Source organism: Stomoxys calcitrans, chromosome 4 (genome assembly GCF_963082655.1).
Source record: "Stomoxys calcitrans chromosome 4, idStoCalc2.1, whole genome shotgun sequence".
Classification (NCBI taxonomy): domain Eukaryota; kingdom Metazoa; phylum Arthropoda; class Insecta; order Diptera; family Muscidae; genus Stomoxys; species Stomoxys calcitrans.
In genome coordinates this window covers 8,932,342-8,954,160 of record NC_081555.1, presented here as the reverse complement: position 1 = coordinate 8,954,160, position 21,819 = coordinate 8,932,342, and the positions used below count along the sequence as shown (strand labels likewise).

General features: G+C 37.3%; 1 protein-coding gene across 1 annotated transcript in view; it reads left to right on the top strand.

The window, feature by feature from the left end:
* The first annotated feature begins 563 nt into the window (after nt 1-563).
* The window catches only part of LOC106081196 (uncharacterized), a 109,799-nt gene continuing 88,543 nt past the window's right edge, over nt 564-21,819 (top strand). Inside the window, exon 1 of the mRNA XM_013243001.2 lies at nt 564-667. The gene's annotated coding sequence lies outside the window, so the exon portion shown is untranslated. The remainder of the gene's footprint in view (nt 668-21,819) is intronic.

Sequence of the window (21,819 nt, the reverse complement as noted above, 5' to 3'; positions counted from 1 at the left end):
TTAAAGTTCACTCTAAGTTTTATTAAAAATGCATTTACTTTCTTTTAAAAAAATCCGCAATTACTTTTTGGGCAACCCAATAGATGCCTGGTGCAGTTTTACTTAAATTTTCAAGAGAAATTCATTGCCAGCATTCGCAAGTCTGTAAAGACTATCGTATAAATACATGTTTCCTTTAGATATCTTTAATAAGTCAAAAGCATCACTTAAATTATATCATATTATATCCTTTTAATAGTCTTTCTTGATACAACGTCTAACTTTGGCTTCCTCTCCCTTTAAATAACACCTTGATTACCTCACAAATCATAGCAAACACCTGCAATTACCTATCTAATGAAATTATTACCATATTTTAGGTCAATTTACTTGCTCACAACTCCATGTGATCCATGCCTGAAATTGAAAGGAAGTGTAATAGATTTCTTTTGTTATACATGAAAGCCATAACAAATAATATTTCCCTTTTCCATTTGAATTCAAATGAGAAAGAAATCTCCAATAATTTCCCCAATAATTACCAGTGATTCTAACTTTTCTCTCCTCTCTATCATTACAGACGATTGATTGCCGACACCTTTTGTGGAGTAGGTTTTTCCCCCAAAGCCAGCCATCATTATTGCAGAGACAGCCAGGGAATAGGCTTTCCAAGGCTTTCATCTAAAAGGTAAGTGAAAAAAAAACGCATTTCCATCTGGCATTAGAAAAACCATTAAGTCAATCAAGTATTAAAGGGCGCCATTATTATCATTGAATAACACTCATAAACACTAAGGGATTTTGCTTTCTTGCAGCATGGGCCTTACAAAATCAAGTTCAGCTCTGGAATGACTTTTGAAAAAACCTAGAGTTTTTGCTTGTTATAAACAACAAAAGTGCGTAATAGAAATATATAAGAATTTTATGTGCATGATGCCAAGTTCTGGCCGTCCTTACTTTTTTCAATACACCCAGCAGGTGTTGAATTTGTCTTTATATGTACTTTTGCATTGATAAAAATCTATGCATGGTTCTTGTTTATGACTGCAAAAGCCCATCAACGTCGTATTTGTGCTAACATGCCATATATTTTTGCTGGCCTTTTTCCCGTCATTCAAAACTTGGAGAGAGAGAGAAAAAAGAAAATTTAGCGCGTGCATATGTAATGAAGCTAAGGGAAAAAATTCTATATTTCTTTGCCTTTATTTTGTTTTCTTTCATTTTATGGTGGTGGTTGCTAAAGTCATGGCCTTAGCCTATTGCAACCAGCTTACTTAGTTAGCTGAAAACCTTCACTCTCACACACACACACTCACATTTTCTAGTTTTCCTTATACAGAATTTCCACCAAACACAAAAAAAAAATTAGCCAGAGTATGGTTCTTGAACTTTTGCTAAGGTTTTCATAAATTCATTCATTGCCAGTGTTATGGCCATTTTGCCATTTTTCTATGCATTGTCTTCTTGCAACCAAAGAAGCCCCTTCTTTTTTTAAGGTTTTTCGTTACAAGGCACAAGGCGGAAGTTAAACATTTTCCAAGTGTTTAAATGCGTTAACAGTGGCTTACTGAAAATATGCAAATCGCTTAAAGGCCTTCTTTTAGCATCAGTCAGCACAAAAAGGGCATTGCATTTTCTGGTATTTTTCCCATTGCAATAGAGGAGGGCTGCGAGAGGCAAAGAGAGGCTCAACATGTAACACACCATTGCCTCAACAGCCAGTGAAGTATGGAAAAAGAACGTTTTGCATTTCATGCTTTTAATGGTTTTTAAATCCACATTTTTTGATGCAATTTAAAAGTTTCTAAGCAGGGAAAACTTTTACATGCTTAAGAAACAATTTCAAGTGGTTGTGTGGTAATCATTTTGAAAAAGAACTGTTAGAATTACATCTTAAGTGCCATTGATGAGGGGACAAAGTGGAAAGGTTAGGAAACTATTAAATATGATAGTGAATTTATATAAAAACCAGGTCAAAAACCTTTAAAAACAATTTAAACTATTGGGTTGCCCAAAGTAATTGCGGATTTTTTATAAGAAAGTAAATGCATTTTTAATAAAACTTAGAATGAACTTTAATCAAATATACTTTTTTTACACTTTTTTTCTAAAGCAAACTAAAAGTAACAGCTGATAACTGACAGAAGAAAGAATGCAATTACAGAATCGCAAGCTGTGAAAAATTTGTCAACGCCGACTATATGAAAAATCCGCAATTACTTTTTGGGCAACCCAATATTAAATATGATAGTGCATTTATATAAAAACCAGGTCAAAAGCCTTTAAAGGAAATTTTAAACTATAACAAGTAAAAAGTGTCCACCAAAAAGTTATAGACACAACCACAATAAGTACTAAAAACAAGTAAAAGCGAGCTAAGTTCAACCGGGCTGTCGACCCTTATATGCCCTATACCATGGATGGCATTTGAGATATATGAGATAGATCTACAGTTGCAGATGTACCGTTGTCAGTGTTGTCATGACTACACTGAACAAATGTTTGTCCTAATTTTAAAGGTTCAACCAAAGATTAACAAACTTAATTTAAAGATAATCAATTTTCCAACCTTCTAAGGAAACCTTTGCTTTGGTAAAAAATATTTTCCTTCATATTAAGGATTTTTTATTTTTGAAATGGTAGGCTAATAAATCCTTAAATTTGCGTGTTTTTATTAAAGACAAAAATCTAAAATGAAGGTCAAAATATCTTTAAAGTTAGGAAATTGAACTTGGGACAAGACAACAGTGAACTATAGTTAAAGACGCCAAATAGTCTTACAAATGGAAGCCTCCTTAAATGATAAATTGTTATACCCACCACCATAAAATGGGGGTATACTCATCTAGTCATTCCGTTTGTAATACCTCGAAATATTGATCTAGGACCCCATAAAGCATGTATATTCTTGATACGTCTCGACATTCTCAGTCGAACTAGCCATGTCCGTCCGTCGAAATCACGATAGTGGTCGAACTCGTAGCTAACCGCTTAAAATTTTGCACAGATACGTAATATTGATGTAGGTCGTTAGGGATTGCAAATAGGCCATATCGGTTCAGATTTGGATATAGCTTCCATGTAAATCGATCTTCCGATTTGAATTCTTGAGACCCTGGAAGCCGTAATTTTTGTCCGACTTGGATGAAATTTTGCATGTGGTATTCTGTTGCAACTTCCAACAACTGAGCCAAGTACGATCCAAATCGGTCTATAACCTGAAATGTTGGACATAGTGTTTTATGACTTCCAACAACTGTGCCTAGTATGGTCTAAATCGGCCAAGAACTTGATATAGCCGCTTGAAATTTTGCACAGATACTTAATATTGATGTAGGTCGTTGGGGATTGCAAATGTGCTATATCGGTTCAGATTTGGATGTAGCTCCCATATAAACCGATCTTCCGATTTAACTTCTTGAAGCCTCAATTTTCATCCTATTTGGCTGTAATTTTGCATGTGGTGTTCTGTCGCGACTTCCAATAATTGAACCAGGTATGGTCCAAATCAATCTATAGCTGCCATATAAACCCATCGCCCCATTTGACTTCTTAAGCTCTTACAAGCTGCGATTTATATCCGATTTGGCTGAAATTTTTTGTTCTCGACTCTCAACAACTGTGCCAAGTACAGTCCAAATCAGTCTATAACCAAATAAAGTTCCCATATTTTTTTGCAGAATCCATGGTGGTGGGTTCCCAAGAATTGGCCCTGCCGAACTTAGCGCTTTTTTACTTGTTTTAAGTTAAGGTGCTAAGTTAAAAAGAAAATTGTTTTTCAAAACCAATCAGCGACCAAAATTTTAAATGGATGGTCATGTCCGTTAGTACATAGGAAATTAAATTTAAAGAAAACATCTTTAATTTAAAGATTTGGTTCTTTGACTCGTTCCCATTGCTTAAATCCTACGAATTAAAAACATTCTTAAATTTTGGGCCAATTTTTCTCAGTGTATAAGAAATTTTAAAAATACCACGATTAAAATTTTAGACAAATTAATGCTCGCCCTAGAAGCTCAAGAAGTCAAATCGGGCGATTGATTTATATGGGAGCTTTTATGGAGCTATTTGGACTATACTTGGGTTAGGGAGGCCATAGCAAAATTTGACGTACAAAATTTCAGCCGTAGCGGAAGGCTCAACAAGTTAAATCTGAAGATCGTTTTATATAGCAGCTATATCTGGTTATGAACCAAATAAGACCATACTTAGAACAGTTGTGGGAAATCAAAGCAAAACACCTCATGCAAAATTTCAGGCAAATCGGAGAAGAATTGCGCTCAAGACCCGAGATCGGTTTCTATGGCAGCTATATCAAGTTATGAACCAATTTATACCATTCTTGGTACAGTTATTGAAAGTCAAAAGAAAACAAATTGGTTAAGAATAGCGCCCTCTAGAGGCTCGAGAAGTCAAGATCTGAGATCGGTTTATATGACAGCTATATCATGTTATGAACCGATTTGGACCATTCTTGGTACAGCTATCGGAAATCAAAACAGAACACCTCATGCGAATATTCAAGCAAAATAGTTGAGAATAGCGCCCTCTAGAGGCTCACGAAATCAAGCAAACCGAGATCGGTTCGCTTGATTTCGTTATGAACCAATTTATACCATTCTTGGCACAATTATTGAAAGTCAAAACAAAACAAATTGGTTAAGAATAGCGCCCTCTAGAGGATCGAGAATTCAAGATCTGAGATCGGTTTATATGACAGCTATATCATGTTAAGAACCGATTTGGACCATTCTTGGTACAGCTATCGGAAATCAAAACAGAACATCTCATACGAAAATTCAACCAATTCGGAAAGGAATAGCGCCCTCTAGAGGCTCACGAAATCGGTTTGCTTGTCTGCTATATTAGGTTATGAATCGATTTGAACCATTCTTGCCACAGTAACTGGTAGTCAAAACAGAACACCTCATACGGAAATTCAGCCAAATCATATGAAAATTTAGCCAGAATTGTGGCCTCTAGAGGCTCCAGAAGTAACGTTCCGAGATTCGTTTATATGACAGCTTTAGCAAAACATGTACCGATATAACCCGTTTACAACCCCAACCGACCTAAACAAATGGGAAGTTTTTTAGAGAGAAATATGTGAAATATGATGCATTGAATTTAATACAGAACAGGTGATTAACTTCAAATCGAACATTTTAGACATAGGTCGTGAACAGTATTCGTGATTTTTAGTCTTATATGGCTATAATAACTACGACTTTTGGAAGATTTAAACGAAATGATATCGCTCGATTTACACTTATAGTGCACATTATCAAACTCTTCCCTTACTTTACTTGTAATTTTTTTCATATTTGTTTTGGCTTATTACCTTAATATCCTCTCAAGTCTTATGGAAAATTTTACACTCTTTATCTTTGGCCATAAAACAAATGTTAATTTGATTACATGCCTATCATATATTATCCACATTACGCCTCGGCATAAATCACATGCTGCAAAGCATACACCATAAATGCTGCATGTGGTCGGACATACGTTGCCAAGCACCATTCCTGTGATACATGGTGTCATTTTGGATTTTTGTACACATATTCTGTAAAAATGAAGCTACCGTCATCAATGACAACATGCTAACATATCTTTAGGAAATTCTAAAACCAAATCAGCTATGACAAGTTCTTCTCCCAAAGCAAAGATGGGGAGAGGGAGGGCAGAGAAGACATGAAAAGGAAACATGGCCATAAGCCAAGGCTTACAACATAACATTTAGAAACCCTGGGTTAGACTCATTTAGAATATCATTTAAATGAAATTGACATCAAACACGTAGCCCATAAGGCTTAGGACGACTGTTGCCATAAATTGCAACATAGATCACAAGGCTTAGTACCACGACGAGACCGTAGGAAAAGAAAGAAAAATTGAGGAAGCCTTTCTTAAGCCCAAAGTCATGGTATTAACAGATAGACACTCTAGCTGCTGGAGTTATAAATAAATCTTAGTCCTAGCCTCTTGTAGCTGAAACAAACAAAGCATGTCTTTCTTTAAGCTTTGTTGGCTACTGCCGCAAAACGGGAAGTTTTGCTAAAGCCTAAGTAATGGATTCTAGTGTTAGGTTTTCAAACTTTTGCTTTGATGATATGATTTTTCTTCTTTTTTTTACTTCTCATATGTAGCCGACTGGAAATCAAATAGAAATTTATTGCATATGCCATTCAAACATTCAACATGACATTGAATTGGTATGGAAAATTACATCAAATACAAGAGGGCAAAAACGGGGGGCAAAGGGGTTTTGCCCGTAACACATGTAGCAAAACACAAAACGTACATAAATTTGTTTAAAGAATTTCACATTACAGTAGTCCTCAAGCCCGCCAGACAGGCAGCTAGGCAGTCGATCAGTACGTCAGGCAATGGCAGCAAAGCCTCAAAAACTTGCATTCAAAACTTCTTCCGTCAGTCTGGTTATAACGAAAAGAATAAGAGAGGAAGACAAGTATGAGACGCTTTCTCATGATAGCAACGATTTTCTTGTCGTTTTTCTATAGATTTTGTTGTTTTCTTGTTGTTGTCGTAAAAATCTTTCATATATTTCAATGTCAATATTGCAGCATTTCAACATGACTCATATGTTGATTGCCATGCCAGATAGACTATGACATGCCCCCATATAGCTTGCAATGTCTACAGACACATTAGTGTATCCTAGAAGGAGACTCTATACCAAAAGCCAAGCAAGGGGTGCTTCAAACATTGTATGTATTGTGTTATTCAATGCTAGCAAAGGCTTAAAATTCCAAGATACCAAAACAATGCCCAGAATCTTAAGGGCACCCCTACAAAAGCTGGCTTAAACAATTGTGGCAAAAATCCCATATATGATTTATGTGAGTTATAGTAGGCAAAAACAGCACAAAACCAAAAAAAAAACCTAGACTTACACTCACGACAAATCAAACAAATGATGCGTTGGCTTTTGTAGCACATGTATTTACAACATTAAGGTTCTTAATAACCAACTCCATCTAGAATGTTTTTTTTTTCTAAATATCATAGCATCTGATATCTTTTAGCGGCCATAAATCTCTTGAAAGGACAATTCTGCAGACTTATGAAGAAATATTAATAAAGGTAAATTTGAATAAAAACTAAACTAATGAAGTGAGAAAAGGACAGACTAAACATTGAAAGCCAGGAATGTGAAATAAATGATTTTGCATAGAGTTCGTTTGATGTGTAAACTTGGCATCAATTTTTCTTTTAATAATGAGCAACCAGCAACCATTTTTCTTTTAATAATCCATAATTCCCAGGCTGTAGGAAAAATATCTCTCAGATTAGTTTGCAGTACCTCGAGCTTCTGATCCATATAAATGCCGAAGCTATTAAAAAATCCGCAATTACTTTTTGGGCAACCCAATATTTTGTCATATTTTTCCTGTCCCTCTTTCGATTCTTTTAAAGGCTGCAGTTATTACTTCCGGAGACCGACCTATAATGTCGATGTCGTCGGCATAGGCGAGTAGAAAGTGTTCTCTTGTGTTTAATGTGCAATATCTATTCACATCTGCATCTCGTATAATGTTCTCCAGCAGGATATTAAAGAGATCACACCATAGGCTGTCTCCTTGTCTGAAACCTTGGCATTGGCATTAAATGGTTCAGAGAGACTCTTTCCTATTCTTACTGAGGAAAGCGTGTCAGCAAGTGCCATCCTGCAGAGCCTTGGGGGATACCTATCTCAGACATGGCTTTAAATTCATTTGAACTTATGGTATGGAAGCGGCCTTGTAATCAACAAGGAAATAATAGGAGTTGATTTTTCCTTCTCGGATCTTTTCCAGGATTTGGCACAGTGTGAATTCTGGTCTAGGGTGGATTTACGAGGTTTAATCTTTCATCCATTACGCTCGAGAGTATCTGTATGCGACGGGGAGAAGACTTCTTCCTCTGTAGTTGGCACATTCCGTCTTGTCTCCTTTCTTGTATATAGTATGCTGAGGTTTTAATCATAGGGTATGCGTTCTTCTTGCTAGATTCCGCAGATAAGCTGATGCATACGTGTTATCAGCGTGTCGCCTCCGGTCTTAAATAGTTCAGCGGGTAACCCGTCGGCTCCTGCTGCCTTGTTGTTCTTCAGTCGGATCACTGCTACTTGTTTTATATGGGAGCTATATTAAGTTATGGACCGATTTAGACCAAATTTTTTCATTGCCGATTTAGACCACATTTAAGGTCATAAAAGAAATCGTTGCGCAAAATTTCAGCCAAATAGGATAATAACTGCGTCATCTAGAAGCTCAAGAATCACAGGATATGGGAGCAATATTAGGTAAGGAACCGATTTAGATCATACCTGGCACAGTTTTTGATGGTCCAATGATGAGAGGCTCAAGGAGTCAATATGCAGGATCGGTTTATATTTCAGGTTGTAAACCGATTTAAGCCATATTGAATACAGTTGTTGGAAGTCAAAACAAAACACTGCATGCACTGCATAGTTTCGGCCACATGGGATATGAATTGCCCCCTCCAGCCTATGAACATTCCATTAAGGAACTGAGGCAAACTTCTCACAAATCAATGAGTGCTATTCGATTCAAGTTTAAACTTAATGATAAGTAGCCTCCTTTTCGTAGCCGAGTCCGAACGGCGTGCCGCAGAGCGACAACTCTTTGGGGTAGAAATTTTTACATGGCAAAGTACCTCACAAATGTCGCCAGCATTAGGAGGGGCTAACCACCGCTGAAAAGTTTTCAGGACCATGGCAGCTATGTTAAAACATAGACTGATATAGCTCATTTACAAATCCAACCGACCTACACCAATGTGAAGTATCCGTGCAAAATTTCAAGCGCCTAGCTCGATTCCTTCGAAAGTACTTTAAACAACCGGGTGGACAGATGGACGGTCAGGGCTAAATGGATTTTTTTTCTATCAACCAACACGCAGGGGATTTCCCCTATGAACGCAATGCATTGCGTTGGAGAAAGGAATTAGAGGGAGAAAAAAGATTTATTGTTTATTGAGATTTGTCTTAAATCTCTGGACGTCAAAGTGGGTGGGAAAAACATTAGCCGGAAGTCGATTCCGCATACGAACGGTTCAGACGAAATAAGAATTCTCTCTATAATACATTGTGAGGTCCGCTGGCCAATCAATTACAAACGGAATGTGAGTTCCTGGAATGTCTAGTCTCCCTGACAAACATCCTTATATCAGAAATAAGAAGACGAATAAGGCTTTGAGCCTTTGAGCCTATAAGGCTTTGAGCCTATAATAGGCGTATTTATTACCCAATTTCGCTGATATTGGGTACAGCGCAAATCGGTCTATTTTTCGTAAATCGGTCTATATTTCGATATAGCTGCCATAGAAATAACGTATTAATTACCCGATTTCGCTGAAATTTGGCATTCTGACCTGTGTTAGACCCTTTGACATGCGTTCTCAATATGGTGCAAATAGGTCTATATTTGGATGTAACTGCCATGTAAACTGATGTGTCGAAATATGTTCTTGGAAACATAAGAGAAATGCTCCTCTGACCTGGTCCATATATATATTTGGATATAGCTGCTACTATATAGACCGATCTCCCGACTCATGGTCTTGAACCCCTAAACCCATTTGTTAACGGATTCTGCTGAATTCACTTGTGATTGACACCTCAACGTCTGTGCCGAATTTGGTTCAAATCTGACCATATTTTGATATACAATTGCTTCAATTAGTGCACATTTCATTGGATTTTGACCAAATATGGTTAATATATATATTCGAGATGGTGGGTATCCTGAGTTCGATACGGCCGAACTTTATGCCTTTTCAGTTATTTCATACTTAATGCGGTATGAGTCATTATGGCTAAAGTTTCGAGAATTTCGCTTTACCGATATTCCAACATTCAGATTGAGATATAGCTGTCATACATGTATCATCATCCGATATGAGCTATAATGGCTATAATTTCACAAATTTAGTCAATCTTAATAAAATTTTGCACAGATATTCATTTAATGTCCAAACATGTGTGCAAAATTTTGACTAAATATTTTCAGATTAAGATATTCGAATAAATTTGAAATACTTTTGAATGTATTGGGTTGCCCAAAAAGTAATTGCGGATTTTTCATATAGTCGGCGTTGACAAATTTTTTCACAGCTTGTGACTTTGTAATTGCATTCTTTCTTCTGTCAGTTATCAGATGTTACTTTTAGCTTGCTTTAGAAAAAAAGTATATTTGATTAAAGTTCATTCTAAGATTTAGTAAAAATGCATTTACTTTCTTTTAAAAAATCCGCAATTACTTTTTGGGCAACCAAATATAAGGGAGCTATATCCCATTCTGAACTGATAGTCGTAGAGAAAGACTCCTAATATCACTTTTTTCCGAGAGACCCAGAGGTCTAAGTCCGATTTCGGTGAATTTTTAAAGGTTCATTTGGCTTTAAACTTCGCTAAACTGTGCTTCCCCAAATCCATTTCGTTTTTGCTTGCCATGCCATCTTAAATTTTCTTCTGAAATCATAAATCTTTCATTTCAATTTCCTGCATTAAATGATTCTTTCCAAACGTTTCCATATATAGCCGAGGCTGAAATGTTTCCTCTTCAAGTTTAAACCAGCTTTTTAGAGGTACTCTAACAAAGACTGACCACTTGGCCTTAATAACATATCTAAAATACCTGATATACTTTTGACTTCTTCTCTTTTCATACAACATAAAAATAGAGCCTCTACTCTTAAACAAAAACAAGACATAGGCCTAAAGGAAATTTTCTATGAAATTCCCTACACCTATGGATTTTTTTTTTTTTTTTCAAATCTACAAACCCCCATAAAGTTGTGTTAATGCCAAGCATGGACACCTTAGATTAAAATCACCTTTGGAAAATGACCTCAAGTCTTGATTAATCAACACCACCATGCAATAAAAGTCTTCCAGACTCAATTTGCGTGGTCCAAACAGAGGATGCTGCTGCTGCTGATGATGATGATGATGGCGATCAAAGTAATGATACTCATGCTATTGGTGATGAGGAGGATGTGGAAGTACTTTGAAGAAAAAAAAAAAAACTTATATATATGTCTGCTACACCAGCAACAACAAAGTAGCACATACGCTTATTTGGCACGCAAATTATAGCACAGTGTAAGCGCGAGAAAAACTCAAGACATGGTCAAATACCAACAACTCCAAGTTAAGTATGAAGAGCATGAAGTAGTTGCAAGAGGTGTATAAAATAGATAAGAAAACATGAATGATGCCAAGAAAAATCAATTGGCCTCAAAGAAAACGCAATGCAGTGAAACAAAAAAAAAAAAAGAAAATGAAATAAAACAAAAAGCCTTGCTGCTTGTTGTATCAAGACTTGAATGGTTAGCAGGCAGCATCTCAAATGCCAAGCTAGCCAGACTGGACCATAACGTCCATAACATGAAATTTGTGTTAGAATTGTGGTTAGAGACAGCCACCAAGAACCTACATAGTGGACTTGTTTTCCTTTTAGATATTCGGCGGCAGCAATGGTGGCATGCTTGTCGTTTTGCAATTTTTTGTTTCTCTCCCATTCCAAGCTGCATTTTGATCGAAAAGAAAATATGTTTAACTGTTACTCGAGACTCACTCCATAGGCTGCTGTTCGTTGATGATGCTGATGCTGCTACACCAAAGCATCTGAGCTGGTTTTATTGGCATTAGCCAGATATATAAGGAAGTATAAAATATAGTGCGGCAATTGCAGCCATGGAACGCCACAATGCATGTTCTATATAAAACACCAACACCAGAATATGAAGCCAATTGCATTCAGTTGATTTTTTCCATTTTCCTAGCTTCTGCTATAGTATCAAAATACTGGAAAATAGAATAAAGTCCATTCTCTATAGCCCCATAACCATACGAGGGAACCTCATTTTCTGTATATGGTGTGATTTTCTTTAATGTTTCACCCATATAAATGCAAGTTTGGCCAGAGGACAACATAATATAAACAATATCTCAAATTACTCCATAAACCATATAAAGCAGTTAAAACTAATGCCGGAGACAATAGTAGTGGCAGGCAAAGCAACAAAAATCTTCTAAATTTATTTCTGGTTTTATCCAACTCATTTTCTAGTCAGCAGTAATTGCTGTGTAAATCTTTTATGTTCTGACTTTTTAGGGTTTGTAGTGTTTTTTTTTTTTGGTTTCTGTAAAGGGATTTTTATCTTTTGAACAAAAAAAAAAAGTGTTTATTTGCATAATGTTAAATATTTACATGTCTTGTTAACAAATACATGCTTATGTATGTCGTCTGTTTGTTTCATGTAAAAATGTTGTAATAGCCTGATGATGTCCAGCAAAAGCTGTATGGTAGAAACATCAATACTAGCATCTTTTAAGAAACTTACAACTCTTGCAACAAGTACAGAAGTCAAATTGAGCTAAACTGGTAAAATGGACAGAAATGGAAAAGTATGTAAAGTGCTGAATGAGAAGAACAAAAAAATGGAAGATTTTAAAAAATTGGTTATTGGCTAAAAACAAAAGATGCAAGCAAAAAAATTGTGTAACCCAAAAAATGTGTTTAAAACAAAACACCTAAATTAGGTTAGGTTCAAGGGTGCAGATATTAATCCGCCCCATGCCACTATGGACATAAACCTATGCCAGTAATCGGTTGTTGTGCGCTCTAAAAACTATAAAGTAACCTCTAAAAAAAAAGTAACCTCTAAAAATAAAAATTTAAGTTAGGAATTCCGTGCTACTTACAAAATCCTTAATTGTTTTCAATACCCCTCTCACCTAAGTTGGCTCATGTCCGGTATTGTGTCTCCACCTAAGTATATGGTATATGTTAGACGCGAAAGCCGGGCAATGACAAAGGAAATGTTCCAACGTCTTATCATCTTCCCCGCTTAACCTACACTTGCTACCACTTGCCGCTATCGATTTTGCATAAGTGAGCTCGTAGCCCTATGTGTCCCGTTATGATATCAATAGCTATACTGACCTCCTTCTTACTTCCTTTCAATAATAGCCTCGTCTTTTCACGATCTGGATCCCCCCATAAAATTTTTGCCGTCCTACCGACCGTTTCGCTGTCGGACTACGTCGACCCAAAGGCTTAGGGTTATTCAAGTTTATTGATGGCAGTCCTCTGGCCTTCACCGCCAAATCATCTGCCCTTTCATTCCCCTTACTCCGTTATGGCCCGACACCCAAACGATGCGGATTTTCCCATCCTCTCCTTTTTACACTGCAATACTGTTCGAGACCTTACCCTTCTAGTTGTTATTGCCCTTATGGCAATTTTACTTTCGGTAAAGATGTTCAGACTCGACGTCCTCGCGTTAGCACCACACCACTTCACGCATTCTATGATCGCCCAGATCTCCACCTGCAGGACCGTATTATGGTCAGGCAGTCTAAAACAGATCTCAGTCCCTGGGTTCTCAATGTAAACCCCCAGGCCTACTTTGTCCTCTAGCTTTGATCCATTCGTGTAACATGATCTTCCAGATGGTAATACTAGGGTCCCGTCAATCCAAGAGTGTGCCGCTGGCAGCAGTTCCCCGCACTCGACTTCAAGGTTCATTTCAGGTATCCGAACGGAAACCTCCTCTTCCCTTCCTTCCAGGTTTCCTATCGTCGCCTCGATTATACAGCGATGGTATCTGCTGCTACAATCCTCAACCCATTCTCCCATCGCCTTAAGTCTCATAGCCGCAGTGGCCGCCTCACACTTAATCTGTATGTCAATGAGTCGGATATCTAGAATAGTCTTCAGTGCCCTAGTGGGCGTGGTCCTCATCGCTCCGTTCTCTGAACCTGTTGTATGGTCCTTATGTTGCACTTTTTCTTCATAGCAGTCCACCATACTAATGAGGCGTAAGTAACCATTGGTCTAATGAAGCTCCTGTAGATCCAGTCGACTATCCCAGGATTCAGGCCCCATTTCGAGCCTACGGCCCGTCTATGTAGCCCAATATCTGTGAGCTTTCTCAGTACGCTCCTGAATGTGACACTTCCTATTAAGTATCGAAATCTTGTTATTGAGGAAACTTGGTGCGTTAAGTTGGCCCATCTTCGTCTTCCTCATGAACAGGCATATTTCAGTCTTTATTTTGCCCATCAACATTCCGCTAAGGAACAGGAGCAAACTTCTCAATGAGTGCAGTGCGACTCAAGTTTAAGCTCAATGATAAGGGGGCTCCTTTTTAAAGCTGAGTCCGAACGGCGTGCCGCCATGCAACATCTCTTTGGAGAGAAGTTTTAAATGGCATAGTACCTCACAAATGTTGCCAATATTAGGAGGGGTAAACCACCGCTGAAAATTTCTTCTGATGGTCTCTCCTGGATTCGGATTGCTAACCTCTGCGCTACGGTGTTGAAGGTCTAAGATTTGTTCCGATTGATTTGTCTGCAGTTTGGCATTTAGGTTTCTTAGAGGTTTAAAGACCTTTCTGCAAACAATGTTTGAAATGAAAAGGTACCACCTGATTTTATACAATGTCTTAGGATTATTGCGGAATTGCATCCTGATTTGGCTAGGGCTGTAATTTTACACTTTGAGGCCTCAGTAGGTATAATCCATATCAAAAATGTTTCAATATCGGTCGGTTGATATAGAAAATGAAAAAGTTTACCATAAGCTCAAACAAAAGACTTAAGACACAAACTTTGTAAAAAACCAAATATTATTACGAACATAAGGCTTAAGGCACAAACTTGGTATTACTAAAATTAAATCAAAGGAAAATTTCGTGGATTACACAAAAATAATACAAAGTCATAACCATCATACTCGTAAGCCGGCTATCATACTCATACTCGTAAGATGGGGGATTGATACACTGGATAACACAAAAATAATTTAAAGTCACAGCCATCATACTCGCAAGACCGCTGCTGGCTTATTGATATTGATACACTGAAGGTCTGTGAATATGAATATTCATCTTCGATAGTTTCAAGAAATCAAAAAATTTGCCAGCACCACTTTCACCATATTGCTGAGATCTACCCGATAGGCTAGATTAGAATACCGCCAAGGTTGCGCTTTGGGAATCACATTTCCATAGATGCTCAGAAAAGGCTAATCAAGGTCATAGACAATCTTACACCAAGAACCATTCATGATAGAATATTTTGATAAAAAAATTCAAATATGCAGGGTGCACTGGTTTAGCTCCGTTGCACTTGTTGAAGTTGAGGTCAGATTCTGTCTGATAGGAATTTTGTTACCCTCCACAGCATGGATTTATGCAAAAAATTTGACAACACTCAAGGCCTTTAATTCGAGAACGGTGAAGTCAAAGTTCGTGAATCCCTGAAGAATTTATAACCACATTATAAGTACATTATTGCTTGACCTTGACATGACGGCCTTAGGGAACTGGTTCTTCTCAGTTTTGGAAGACTGTTTAAGAAGACCTATTAAGAATTTACTCAAGGACGAGATGAAACTGTCCATGCATTCATCTTTTGTGGGTATTGCAAACATACTCAGAAGACATCCGTGTTGGTGCACCTCCGTTTATTCGCTGTGACTTGTGAATTTTTGTCCGATTTAGATAAAATGTTACACAAAGTGTTTTGTTATGACTTCAAACAACCTTACAAAGTTCGGTTCAAATCGGTCTACAACCTGATATAGCGCCCATACAAACTGATCTCCCAATGTGACATCTTTAGCCCCTGAAAGTCGTAATTTTTGTTCGATTTAGCTTAAACTTTGCACATTGTATTCTGTTATGACTTACAATAACTGTGCCAAGTACGGTCCATATCGGCCTATAACCTGGTATAGCTCCCATATAAAACGGTCTCGGTTCATGTTCGATTGCTAGAAGCTTTAATTTTTCCAGGTTTGACAGAAGTTTGGAATGTATTGGGTTGCCCAAAAAGTAATTGCGGATTTTTCATATATTCGGCGTTGACAAATTTTTTCACAGCTTGTGACTCTGTAATTGCATTCTTTCATCTGTCAGTTATCAGCTGTTACTTTTAGCTTGTTTAGGAAAAAAAGTGTAAAAAAAGTATATTTGATTAAAGTTCATTCTAAGTTTTATTAAAAATGCATTTACTTTCTTTTAAAAAATCCGCAATTACTTTTTGGGCAACCCAATAGTATACAATTATGCTCTTCAACTAAATTTATTTGGTGGATGGCTCGGCCAAACTTGGCACGCTTTTACTTGTTTAAAATAAAACTCAAACCACTTGAGATATTTCATAAACTTTATTGCCGGCTTGAAGTGCAATCAAAAAGTTTAGGAATAGAACTCGACTTCGTTCATGTGGCCACCGCGGGCACGTTTCCATCTGTCAATACTTTGGACCCAATTTTCAGCCGAAACGGCCATTATTTTCCGCTCAATGTAAGCACTGAGCTCTTCTAACGTCGGCGGCTTTTTGGCATAAACAAATTACCTGACGTAGCCCAAAGAAAGCAGTGTAGAGGCGTCAAATCGCTCGAACGAGGCGGCTAATCAATTAAGTCAAACTTACTCTTCAATACATCGATTTTTATGTATGCTGTGTGGCCTGTGACACCATCCTGTTAAAACCACATATCTTCCAATTCTGGACAAAGATAATTAGTGAGTATGGTGTGGTAACGTTGTCGATTCACGGAACTGAGACGATAGGCACCGTCGACGAAGAAGTACAACCCAATGACACCGCCGGCATGCAAACCGCACCAAACAGTTTTTTTTTATGGATGAAGTATTGATTCATAACCACATATGGATTTTGTTTATTGACGAACCCATTAAGCCAAAAATGAGAAAATATGAGAAATGTTAATGCCCTTAAAGTAGCGGTCACCGATTCCAAATTTCGGTAGTAAATTTTTATGGTTTTCAGACGTTGTTCGTTAAATTGACACAGACAGTTGGATGATTAGTGTAAAAGTACGTTCATAAATTAAGTTGTCAAGTCCCTATTGGAATATCTTTTTTTAATGCCTTGCTAGCGCATTTATCAAATGATTTTCCAAAAATTTTGCATACCAATTTCCTCTATGACTCCCGCAATATGTACGGATTTTGTTAGTAATTAAAAGAAAAAGTTATTTTAAATAAAAGCAAATTTAAATTTTGAAGGCTTGGCCTGCATACCCAGTGTTTTGTTTTACTCTAAAACAAATAACATTTGCAAACTTTAGACCACACATGTTCCTATCCCATCGATTTTTCCCAACAAGTTTGTTGCCCAAGTCTTATGTACTTTCAATCGGCATAATTTCAAGCATGATTGCATACCTTTTAACATCTGCTTGCTTACGACCATTATACCACTGGATTTACACAATTTTAGCCTTTATTTACATTTGTATCTTATGTTGTACCCTTTTAGCTGTGACTATGACCAATGACCAAACGACAAACCTCAGCATCCTTTTAGATGTGTTTATTTAAAATATTTAACTCTACATGTGACGTTACATGCGTGTCCACAGCAAGGCGATGGTGTTCGTTCATTCTCCCTGCTGTTTGCTGATGTTGCTCCTATCACAATGTTGAATATTTTATCTTCTCACTTTAAAAACGTACACAAAAAGCCAAAAAAAACGGAGATTTAATGAATTTATTAAGTTGTATGAATTATAAATAGCTGGGCAGACTACCTACCCTAGGGTATGACAAAAACAAAAAACATATCAGAAAAATTGAAATTGTTTTGTTGTAAGTTGTCACTTAAAAAAGCATATAAGGCCATAAAAACTTAATGTTTGCCTGTTTTATGCAAATGTCCTGGATTTTTCTTAAGAAATTTTACATCTCCACTATTTGCTGGAGTCACACATTGCTAGCTATATCTCAGCTTTAACATCTTTATAATTTTTCGAAAACAACTGAGCGCAGTCATAGATAAACTGCAGCCAAGCCTATTTCTGTTTACCAGGTTTAGTGTCTGTTTGCATTTTACCTGCAAGTCATTAAATCTACTTGTATGATTAATTGTAATCATATTTAATAACACCATAATTCACTATGCTTCAAGGCGGTTTGATTATCACCTCAGAGACCTCTTCTATTTCTTTGGTGATTTAATTGCTGGCTGGTAAGAATAAGGCAATAACATCATTATCATCTATGCTATACAGAATGTGGCAAACATTAAAAGGGGGAGAGCCTTGCAGAGAAATGTTGTTAAAAGTGTTGCCGCATATAGAAATATTGGGTTGCCCAAAAAGTAATTGCGGATTTTTTATATAGTCGGAGTTGAAAAATTTTTTCACAACTTGTGACTCTGTAATTGCATTCTTTCTTCTGTCAGTTATCAGCTGTTACTTTTAGCTTGCTTTAGAAAAAAGTTTAAAAAAAGTATATTTCATTAAAGTTCATTCTAAGTTTTATTAAAAATGCATTTACTTTCATTTAAAAAATCCGCAATTACTTTTTGGGCAACCCAATATTTTGTAAATATGGTAAAAGTTTGTTCCAAAATTTAATATTTCAAATGTTAAACTATGTCATGGAAGGGAAAAAAAATTTTAAAAATTTTTATTTAAATTTTTCAAATTTTTTATACCCACCACCATAGTAGGGGGGTATACTAATCTAGTCATTCCGTTTCCATCACCTCGAAATATTGATCTGCACCCCCATAAAGTATACATTTTCTGGATCGTCTCGTCATTCCGACATTCTGAGTTGATCTGTAGAGTCTGTAGACATCACTATAGTAAAGCTAGGCGGTTGAAATTTTGCACAGATTCTTATTTAGTGATGTAGGTCAGTGGGGATTGCAGATGGGCCATATGGGTTCAAAATTGGAAATAAACCCCATATAAACCGATCCCCGGATTTTATTTCCTGAGCCTCTAGAAGCCTCAATTTTCATCCGATTTGGCTGAAGTTTGGAACAAAGACTCGAGTAATGACTTCCAACATCCATGTCAAGTATTATCAGCGTCGGTCGATAAACAGATATAGCGTCCATATAAACCAATCCCCGGATTTAAATTCTGGTGCCCTTGGAAGCCTCAATGTTCATCCTAATTGGCTGAAATTTGGCCCCAAAGTCTATCTTATGACTTCCAACATCCGTGTCAAGTAAAGGGTGATTTTTTTGAGGTTAGGATTTTCATGCATTAGTATTTGACAGATCACGTGGGATTTCAGACATGGTGTCAAAGAGAAAGATGCTCAGTATGCTTTGACATTTCATCATGAATAGACTTACTAACGAGCAACGCTTGCAAATCATTGAATTTTATTACCAAAATCAGTGTTCGGTTCGAAATGTGTTCATTCACCGTTCAGCGATGAGGCTCATTTCTGGTTGAATGGCTACGTAAATAAGCAAAATTGTCGCATTTGGAGTGAAGAGCAACCAGAAGCCGTTCAAGAACTGCCCATGCATCCCGAAAAATGCACTGTTTGGTGTGGTTTGTACGCTGGTGGAATCATTGGACCGTATTTTTTCAAAGATGCTGTTGGACGCAACGTTATGGTGAATGAACACATTTCGAACCGAACACTGATTTTGGTAATAAAATTCAATGATTTGCAAGCGTTGCTCGTTAGTAAGTCTATTCATGATGAAATGTCAAAGCATACTGAGCATCTTTCTCGTTGACACCATGTCTGAAATCCCACGTGATCTGTCAAATACTAATGCATGAAAATCCTAACCTCAAAAAAATCACCCTTTATGATCCCAATCGCTCTATAAAGAGGTATAGCCCCCATATAAACCAATCCTCCGATTTGAGCCTCAATTTTCATCCCATTAGGCTGAAATTTGGAACAAAGTCTTGTATTATGATTTCCAACATCCGTGTCAAGTATTATTCCAATCGCTCTATAAAGAGATATAGCCCCCATATAAACCGATCCTCCGTTTTGAGCCTCAATTTTCATCCGATTTGACTAAATTTTGGAACAAAGACTTGTGCTATGACTTCCAACATCCATGCCACGTACATTCGGAATCGGTCTATAAACAGATATAGCTCCCGTGTAAACCGATCCACGGATTTGAATTCATGAGCCCTTAGAAGCCTCTATTTTCATCCCATTAGCCTGACATTTGAAACAAAGTGTTGTGTTATGACTTTCAACATCCATGCATAGTATGATCCGAATCGCTCTATAAAGAGATATAGCACCCATATAAACCGATCCCCGGATTTGTATTCTTAAGCCCTTCGAAGCTTCCATTTTCATCCAATTTGACTAAATTTTGGAACAAAGATTTGTGTTATGACTTTCAACATCCATGCCATGTATGATCCGATTCGGTCTATAAACAGATATAGCCCCCATAAAAACCGATCCCCGGATTTGACTTCTTGAGCCCTTAGAAGCCTAATTTTTCATATGATTTAGCTGAAATTTGGCCCAAAACCAAGTTTTATCCGAATCGGTCAATGTGGTGATATAGGCCCCCCCTAAGTACCGATATCCTTCAAATACAAACTCAGTTAATAAAGGTACGTTTTTAGCGGAGTCCATGGTGGTGGGTACCCAAGATTAGGCCCGGCCGAACTTAGCATGCCTTTACTTGTTTAAATTTAAATTTGGTTTCACATAAGGAGGCTTCCCTCAAGTCCGATGTCATGTCGTATGTCCAAATATCTCAAGTTTATGCTTAAAGATAAAGGAGAGACCTCCTTTTTATATCTAAGTCCGAACGGTGGCCCGCTAATTTTCATTATTAGGTTAGGTAAGTGTCAGTCTGCCATCAGACTCACTTAGACGTTTTTGTTCATTGTGATACCACAAGCACGGAAGAAGGAAGATGCCTTGTAGTTTCTACCTTTGAACCATCCAGATCGCTTAAAAAAAGCCCAACAACTTAAGAATGTTCACATCCGCTAAATCAGACAAGCTCTTAAAGAAATGAGAACCTAAAGTGAAACTCCTTCTGACTGCTAGTGCGGGACACACACACAAAAGGTATTCTATAGTCTCTTCTTCTTCGTTGTCCTCCCAACTTCTGCAAAACCGTTACTGGCAACCTTCAGTCTCCCCGCATGTTTACCGATTAGACAGTTACCTGTCATGACGGACATAATGAGTGAGACATCTGTTCTAGTCAATGACAGCAAAGCGGTAGACCTCTTCAAATCTAGATTAGGCCACATAGTTTGGGAATGCTCACAGCCCCCACTTTGTGACCACCTATCATTCGTTGTCCTTCGAATTATAGGAATGAAAGGTGTCACTAGAGGCATACCCACAGATTCCAGTGTCCCTGAAATGTGTAGTTCCTAGTCACGCAAACTCTTCCGCTTTATAAGAACAGGTGAATTTTGATCTGTTCAGTCATCTCGTTGAGAGATTTGCGACAGTCGAGGGCGGTTTTTGTGTTCAGAAATACGATCTCCAGGGATTTAATGGCTGCCTGGCTGCCTGAGAAGATATTTAGGCCAATCGTTGCAATGACATTATATTGGGTTGCCCAAAAAGTAATTGCGGATTTTTCATATATTCGGCGTTGACAAATTTTTTCACAGCTTGTGACCCTGTAATTGCATTCTTTCTTCTGTCAGTTATCAGCTGTTACTTTTAGCTTGCTTTAAAAAAAAAGTATAAAAAAAGTATTTTTTATTAAAGTTCATTCAAAGTTTTATTAAAAATGCATTTACTTTCTTTTAAAAAATCCGCAATTACTCTTTGGGCAACCCAATATCTTTGCTATTCCACCACTTCCTTAACTGCAAGTATCTCCGCGTGATACACACTGCATTGGTCAGGTAATCTTTTCGATATGACCAGTTCTAGATCTTTAGAGTACACCCCAAAGCCCACCTGGTCGTTTAGTTTGGAACCATCCGTATAGAAGTCTAGGTAACTTCTGTTTCCAGAGATATTGTGATTCCAATCAGTTCTGCCAGGAATACTGACATAGTACTT